Here is an 8,612-nt window from a genome sequence, read left to right on the forward strand (position 1 = left end):
TTGTGCACATTACTTGCGTTTTGCATGCATTTTGTCGCGCTATCTTGCGCACCTCATCGCACTGTTTTGTTCACATTACTTGCATTTTGCATGCATTTTATCGCACTATTTTGCGCATCGCGCTATTTTGCGCTGTGACCATTACTTGCATTTTCCATGCATTTTATCGCGCTATCTAGCGCACCTCATCGCATTGTTTTGTGCACATTACTTGCGTTTTGCATGCATTTTGTCGGGCTATCTTGCGCACCTCATCGCACTGTTTTGTTCACATTATTTGCATTTTGCATGCATTTTATAGCGCTATTTTGCGCATCGCGCTATTTTGCGCTGTGACCATTACTTGCATTTTCCATGCATTTTATCGCGCTATCTTGCGCACCTCATCGCTCTGTTTTGTGCACATTACTTGCGTTTTGCAAGCATTTTGTCGCACTCTCTTGCGCACCTCATCGCACTATTTTGTGCACATTACTTGCGTTTTGCAAGCATTTTGTCGCGCTATCTTGCGCACCTCATCGCACCGTTTTGTGCACATTACTTGCGTTTTGCATGCACTTTGTAGTGCTATTTTGCGCACCTCATCGCACGGTTTTGTTCACATTACTTGCATTTTGGATGCATTTTATCGCGCTATTTTGCGCATCGAGCTATTTTGCACTTTGACCATAACTTGCATTTTCCATGCATTTTATCGCACTATCTTGCGCACCTCATCGCACTGTTTTGTGCACATTACATGCGGTTTGCATGAATTTTGTCGCGCTATCTTGCCCACCTCATCGCACTGTTTTGTTCACATTACCTGCATTTTGCATGCATTTTATCGCGCTATTTTGCACATCGCGCTACTTTGCACTGTGACCATTACTTGCATTTTCCATGCATTTTATCGCGCTATCTTGCGCACCTCATCGCACTGTTTTGTGCACATTACTTGCGTTTTGCATGCATTTTGTCGCGCTATCTTGCCCACCTCATCGCACTGTTTTGTTCACATTACTTGCATTTTGCATGCATTTTATCGCGCTATTTTGCGCTGTGACCGTTACTTGCATTTTCCATGCATTTTATCGCGCTATCTTGCGCACCTCATCGCACTGTTTTGTGCACAGTACTTGCGTTTTGCATGCATTTTATCGCGCTATCTTGCGCACCTCATCGCACTATTTTGTGCACACTAGTTACGTTTTGCATGCATTTTGTCGCGCTATCTTGCGCAACTCATCGCACTGTTTTGTTCACATTACTTGTATTTTCCATGCATTTTGTCGCGCTATCTTGCGCACCTCATCGCACTGTTTCGTTCACATTACTTGCATTTTGCATGCATTTTATCGCGCTATTTTGCGCATCGCGCTATTTTGCGCTGTGACCATTACTTGCATTTTCCATGCATTCACTACAACAAAAATAGTCTTTAGAGACGAAAACTAATGACGAAAAAAAATTTTGTCCCGAAATACGTATCTTTTAATGACGAAAATCATATTTCGCCTCCAAATGTACCATTTTTGGAGACAAAAATAAAATTTCGTCACCAATATAAATCATAATAAAAAAAATAGGTGACGAAATTATTTTTCGTCATTATTTATATTTTTTTTGTCACCAAATATCTTCCCGCTAATATTTTCGGAGGGTGCCAAAATTTTGAGACTTTTAGTGACGAAAAAATTGGTCACCAATTATAAAATTATTAATGACGAATATATTTTTGTCACCAATAATTTTTAATATTTTAATATCATTTAGTGACAAAACGATTTTTGTGGCCAATATTTCTATCTTTGGTGAAGAAATAATTTTGTCACCAATAAATAATTTAGTCACTAAATATTTTAGGAGGGAAATAAAAAGTTTTGGCGCCTCAAACACACACAATAGTTTCTCGGTTCAAACCTATTTCTCTCTCTCTCTCACACACACACACACGTTATACTCGGTTCAAACCTATTTCCCTCACCGCCGCTGCTACCACTGCATCAACCCACCGCCGACAGCCCTCACTGCCGCCGTTGGTTTCTCCTACCCTTGCTGCCGATCGTTAGCCCCTCCTTTCCTTACCGCCGCTGCTGTGCCGATCGGAGATCACCACCGCTGTTAGTCTCTCTCTCTCTCTCTCTCTCTCTCTCGATGCTCCCTCTGATGTATTTTTCTAATGTATATGCTCTGTATACATATGAAATATGCTCCATATACATATAAAATATGCTATGTATAATGCTCTGTATACAAATTCGATGTTCCAATTGGAAACCCAAAATAAATAAATAAAAACCTAATGGAAATCTGTTTTGAATTGGATTTCTCCTAGGTACAAACAATGATGTGCCTGCTGGATTATCAATAGATAGGCAATTGATGCTTTAATTTTTTATATATTAAGTTTAATATAGTTTTTAAAGAAATTAGAAATCTATTAGGAGTAGATTATCAATATAGAAGAGTAATTAGAAATCTATTTAAAAGGAGCAGATTATCATATTAAGTTTATATATACTCAATACTATAAGTTTGAATCTGGGTAAGGGGGTTTTGATTTGGGCTAATGGGAATCGATATGAAGGGAATTGGGAAGATGGTGTTCCTAAAGGAAATGGGGTTTTTGCTTGGCCTGATGGGAGTTCTTATACTGGGATTTGGAGTGATAATTTGCATAATCGGCAGCCTGAGCAGCCGTGTTTCGTGTTGCCGCCGTCCAGGAAGAGATCGTCGGTGGACGGTGGGAGGGGTAGTTTGGCTGAGAGGAATGCCAATTTTCCCAGAATTTGTATCTGGGAATCTGATGGTGAAGCTGGGGATATTACTTGTGATATTGTAGACAATGTGGAGGCTTCAATTTTTTATAGAGATGGGGTTGGGGTTGGGGTTGGGAGTGAGTCTTCTTGTGGAGGAGCTCCTGCTGGGCAGTAGAGGAAGAGTCCTTGTTGGTATGAAGGCTTTGATGTCAAGAAACAAGGGCAGATGATATCCGAGGGACATAAGAATTATGAATTGATGCTTAATCTCCAACTGGGTATCAGGTTGATTATTGGATTGGATTCTTTTGCTTTTGCTTTTTCATCTGTTGCATCTGTTGACGTTATTTGGGTATTGGGTCTTTGTTGGTTGGTTTTGTGTTTTGTGAAATTCTTATTGATTTGTAGATACTCTGTTGGGAAGAATGCGTCCATTACACGAGCGCTTAAGCCAGCGGATTTTGAACCCAAGGAGAAGTTCTGGACTAGGTTTCCAACTGAAGGATCGAATTGCACGCCGCCACACCAGTCAGTGGACTTCAGATGGAAGGACTACTGTCCCATGGTGTTTAGGTATATACTCTATAAGAAATTCAACTAAGCATGTTGTAGGTTTTTTTTCCCGGATTTTGATTTGAAATTGATTTGGTTTAGTTATTTTTTGGATTGCCAAATTTTGGAAGATTGAACTCTCATTATTTCATCAACATCATTGTGATAATTGCATTGTTGGATATTTAGGCATCTTAGGGAAATGTTAGGAATAGATCCTGTGAATTACATGCTGGCTATTTGCGGAAGCGATGCCCTTAGGGAACTGTCCTCCCCTGGCAAGAGTGGATGTTTGTTCTACCTAACACAAGATGATTGATTTATGATCAAAACTGTGAAGAAATTTGAAGTTAAGGTTAGTTGTCCATACCCAACATGTCATTTAACCAATATCTGAAATAGAGAGATAATAGAGCACTCAAATATAGAGATTGAGATTGGTTGTTCTTAATTTAACAAAACATTTGAATCTGGGTTTATTAGAAACTTAATATAGATTTGCATCTGGGTTCATGACATAATTTCCATATGATCTATGTACTCTTAATCATTACTTATAAATCATATGGAAATTATGTCATTTGTAAATTTGATTATAAGAAATAACATAACTCAATACTATAAGGATCGTAACTTAACTCAATATATTATGTTTCTATGCTAATTTAGTAGAAATTTCTTCTTCAACTAAGATAGTGAACTATGCACGTAAAAGCTTGAGAAATATCACAAACACTGAAATATGCACGTGGCTCCCAATTAGGAAACTACTTTGACATTTGCACTATTCCAACATGTAGGCATGAAACTAAGTCGAAAACTATTCCCACATGTAGGCATGAAACTAGTCGAAAAAATGTGCAACAGCCACAAGACGACTCGGGAAACACGTCAAACACCTCGGGACGGACCAATGTGAGTTGTAGAAACTTACGGAACTAGCACGGGACTCCCGGTTTGAAAACTAAGTCTAAAAATGCACTTTTTCCACACTTAAGCTTGAAAATAGGCTTTCGGGGGCCAAAATCGTGCAACAGCCACGAGACGGCCCGGGAAACACCTCAAACACCTCGGGACGGACCAATGTGAGTCGTGGAAACCTACGGAACTAGCACGGGACTCTCGGTTTGAAAACTAAGTCCAAAAATGCACTTTTTCACACTTAAGCTTGAAAATAGGCCTCGGGGGCCAAAATCGTGCAACAGCTACGAGACAGCCCGGGAAACATCTCAAACACCTCGGGATAGACCAATGTGAGTTGTAGAAACTTACGGAACTAGTACGGGACTCACGGTTTAAAAACTAAGTCCAAAAATGCACTTTTCCACACTAAAGCTTGAAAATAGGCTTTCGGGGGCCAAAATTGTGCAACAGCTATGAGACGGCCCGGGAAACACCTCAAACACCTCGGGACTGACCAATGTGAGTTGTGGAAACTTACGGAACTAGCACGAGACTCTCGGTTTGAAAACTAAGTCCAACAATGCACTTTTTCACACTTAAGCTTGAAAATAAGCCTCGGGGGCCAAAATCGTGCAACAGTCACGAGACAGCCTGGGAAACACCTCAAACACCTCGGGATAGACCAATGTGAGTTGTGAAAACTTACGGAACTAGCACGGGACTCCCGATTTGAAAACTAAGTCCAAAAATGCATTTTTCCACACTTAAGCTTCAAAAATAGGCCTTCGGGGGCCAAAATCGTGCAACAGCCACGAGACGGCCCAGGAAACACCTCAAACACCTCGGGACGGACCAATGTGAGTTGTAGAAACTTACGGAACTAGCACGGGACTCCCGGTTTGAAATCTAAGTCCAAAAATGCACTTTTTCCACACTTAAGCTTAAAGATAGAGGCCTTCGAGGGCCCAAAATCGTGAAATAGGCACGAGACGGCCTGGGAAACACCTCAAACACCTCGGGAGGGACCAATGTGAGTTGTGGAAACTTACGGAAGTAGCACGAGATTCCCGGTTTGAAAATTAAGTCCAAAAATGCACTTTTTCACACTTAAACTTCAAAAATAGGCCATTGGAGGCCAAAATCGTGCAACAGCCAGGAGACGGCTTGGGGAACACTTCAAACACCTCCGGATGGACCAATGTGAGTTGTGAAAACTTACGGAACTAGCACGAGACTCCCGGTTTAAAAACTAAGTCCAAAATTGCACTTATTCACACTTAAGCTTCAAAATAGGCCACCGGAGGCAAAAATTATGCAACAGTCACATGACGGCCTGAGGAACACCTCAAACACCTCGGGAGGGACCAATGTGAGTTGTGGAAACTAACGGAACTAGCACGGGACTCCCGGTTTTAAAACTAAGTCCAAAAATGTATTTTTTTACACTTAAGCTTGAAAATAGGCCTTCGGGGGCCAAAATCGTGCAACAGGCACGCGACGGCCCGGGAAACACCTCAAACACCTCGGGATGGACCAATGTGAGTTGTGAAAATTTACGGAACTAGCACGTGACTCTCGGTTTGAAAACTAAGTCCAAAAATGCACTTTTCCACACTTAAGCTTCAAAAATAGGCCTTCGGGGGCCAAAATCGTGCAACAGCCACGAGACGGCCCGGGAAACAGCTCAAACACCTCGAGATCGACCAATGTGAGTTGTGAAAATTTACGAAACTAGCATGGGACTCCCGGTTTGAAAACTAAGTCCAAAAATGCACTTTTTCACACTTAAGTTTGAAATAGGCCTTTGGGGGCCAAAATCATGCAACAGCCATGAGATGGCCCGGGAAACACCTCAAACACCTCGGAATGGACCAATGTGAGTTACGGAAACTTACGGAACTAGCACGGGACTCCCGGTTTGAAAACTAAGTCCAAAATTGCACTTATTCACACTTAAGCTTCAAAATAGGCCACCGGAGGCTAAAATCATGCAACAGTCACGTGACGGCCCGGGGAACACCTCAAACACCTCGGCAGAGACCAATGTGAGTTGTGGAAACTAACGGAACTAGCACGAGACTCCCGGTTTGAAAACGAAGTCCCAAAATGTAATTTTTTACACTAAAGCTTGAAAATAGGCCTTCGGGGGCCAAAATCGTGCAACAGCCACGAGACGGCTCGGGAAACACCTCAAACACCACGGGATGGACCAATGTGAGTTGTGGAAATTTACGGAACTAGCACGTGACTCCCGGTTTGAAAACTAAGTCCAAAAATGCACTTTTCCACACTTAAGCTTCAAAAATAGGCCTTCGAGGGCCAAAATCGTGCAACAGCCACGAGACGGCTCGGGAAACACCTCAAACACCTTGGGATAAACAAATGTGAGTTGTGCAAACTTACGGAACTAGCAAGGGACTCCCGGTTTGAAAACTAAGTCCAAAAATGCACTTTTTCACACTTAAGCTTGAAAATAGGCCTTCGGTGGCCAAAATCATGCAACAGCCATGAGACGGCCCGGGAAACACCTCAAACACCTCGGGATGGACCAATGTGAGTTGTGGAAACTTACAGAACTAGCACGGGACTCCCGGTTTGAAAACTATATCCAAAAATGTACTTTTTCACACTTAAGCTTAAAGATAGGCCTTCGGGGGGCCAAAATCGTGCAACAGGCACGAGATGGCCTGGGAAACACCTCAAACACCTCGGGAGGGACCAATGTGAGTTGTGCAAACTTACGGAAGTAGAACGAGATTCCCCGTTTGAAAACTAAGTCAAAAAATGCACTTATTCACACTTAAGCTTCAAAATAGGCCACCGGAGGCTAAAATCATGCAACAGTCACGTGACGGCCCGGGGAACACCTCAAACACCTCGGCAGAGACCAATGTGAGTTGTGGAAACTAACGGAACTAGCACGAGACTCCCGGTTTGAAAACTAAGTCCCAAAATGTAATTTTTTACACTAAAGCTTGAAAATAGGCCTTCGGGGGCCAAAATCGTGCAACAGCCACGAGACGGCCCGGGAAACACCTCAAACACCTCGGGATGTACCAATGTGAGTTGTGGAAATTTACGGAACTAGCACGTGACTCCCGGTTTGAAAACTAAGTCTAAAAATGCACTTTTCCACACTTAAGCTTCAAAAATAGGCCTTCGGGGGCCAAAATCGTGCAACAGCCACGAGACGGCCCGGGAAACCCCTCAAACACCTCGGGATAAACAAATGTGAGTTGTGAAAACTTACGAAACTAGCACGGGACTCTCAGTTTGAAAACTAAGTCCAAAAATGCACTTTTTCACACTTAAGCTTGAAAATAGGCCTTCAGGGGCCAAAATCATGCAACAGCCATGAGACGGCCCGGGAAACATCTCAAACACCTCGGGATGGACCAATGTGAGTTACAGAAATTTACGGAACTAGCACGAGACTCCCGGTTTGAAAACTATGTCCAAAAATGCATGTTAAATTGTTTATGTTATGGATAAGATAATAATTGTCTAATTAACATTTTTCTTTTTTTTGTGTTTCATTTTTTTGCAGATTCGAGATTTGATATGGTCGTGTTTGGTAATTTGGAGGGCAGATGGTAGCTCATTTTGTGTTTTTGCTCATATTATCTTTCATGTATTTTGGTTGTGTTGTAAATTTTATATTTTTGTTGGTATTACGGGGCATGTTTGGTAATCCGCCCTTGATATTTTATTTTTGTTGATATTAGTAGACATGTTTTTTTTTTTGATATTAGGAGATGTGTTTGGTAATTTGCATACTGTTGATATTATATTTTTGTGGATATTAGTAGACATTTTTTGTGGATATTAGGAGACATGTTTATTATCCGCATACAGTTCATATTGTATTTTTGTGGATAGTGCTACAATTCGATTGTGATGTTTATGAAAATGAATAGATTTTTGTATTGATTTGTAATAGATATTTTATTGAACAGGTTATTAAAATGCGCAGGGAATTGTTACTGAAAAGAAAAAAATTTGGAAGAAAATAGTATCCTCATTTTCAAAAATTTTAATTTTTATTAGTGACAAAATAAAAAATGTCGCTATTAGTTCTCAAAAAAACATGAATAATTTTGTCACTAATGATATAGTACGAAACAAATAATTTCGTTACATTTGCCGAATATTTCGTCGCTAAATTGAAATATTTGGTGACAAAATGTTTTTTGTCATTGAATAATTTTCTTTTTCGCTCATTTTAGTGACGAATTTTTTTGTCACATTAATCCATATCATTGGTGAGGAAAACTTTCGTCACTAAAATATATTTGGTGACGAAATATTTCGTCGCAAAAAACAATTAAAATAAAATATTATTTAGTTTTGGTGACGAAATTGGTGTTTTAGAGGACAAAAAATTCAACATTGGAGACGAAACATTTCGTCACCAAA

At 40.7% G+C, this 8,612-nt stretch overlaps 1 long non-coding RNA gene across 1 annotated transcript; it reads left to right on the top strand.

Annotated features, from left to right (window-relative positions):
* The first annotated feature begins 3,149 nt into the window (after positions 1 to 3,149).
* On the top strand, positions 3,150 to 8,080 carry LOC145816733 (uncharacterized). Its single transcript, XR_014358818.1, has 2 exons — positions 3,150 to 3,314; positions 7,744 to 8,080. It is a non-coding gene; the product is annotated as an uncharacterized LOC145816733 (long non-coding RNA).
* Positions 8,081 to 8,612: the final 532 nt, after the last annotated feature.

This window comes from Camellia sinensis, unplaced genomic scaffold, assembly GCF_055761805.1.
Source record: "Camellia sinensis isolate YWXY unplaced genomic scaffold, ASM5576180v1 Unanchor4, whole genome shotgun sequence".
Lineage (NCBI taxonomy): Eukaryota > Viridiplantae > Streptophyta > Magnoliopsida > Ericales > Theaceae > Camellia > Camellia sinensis.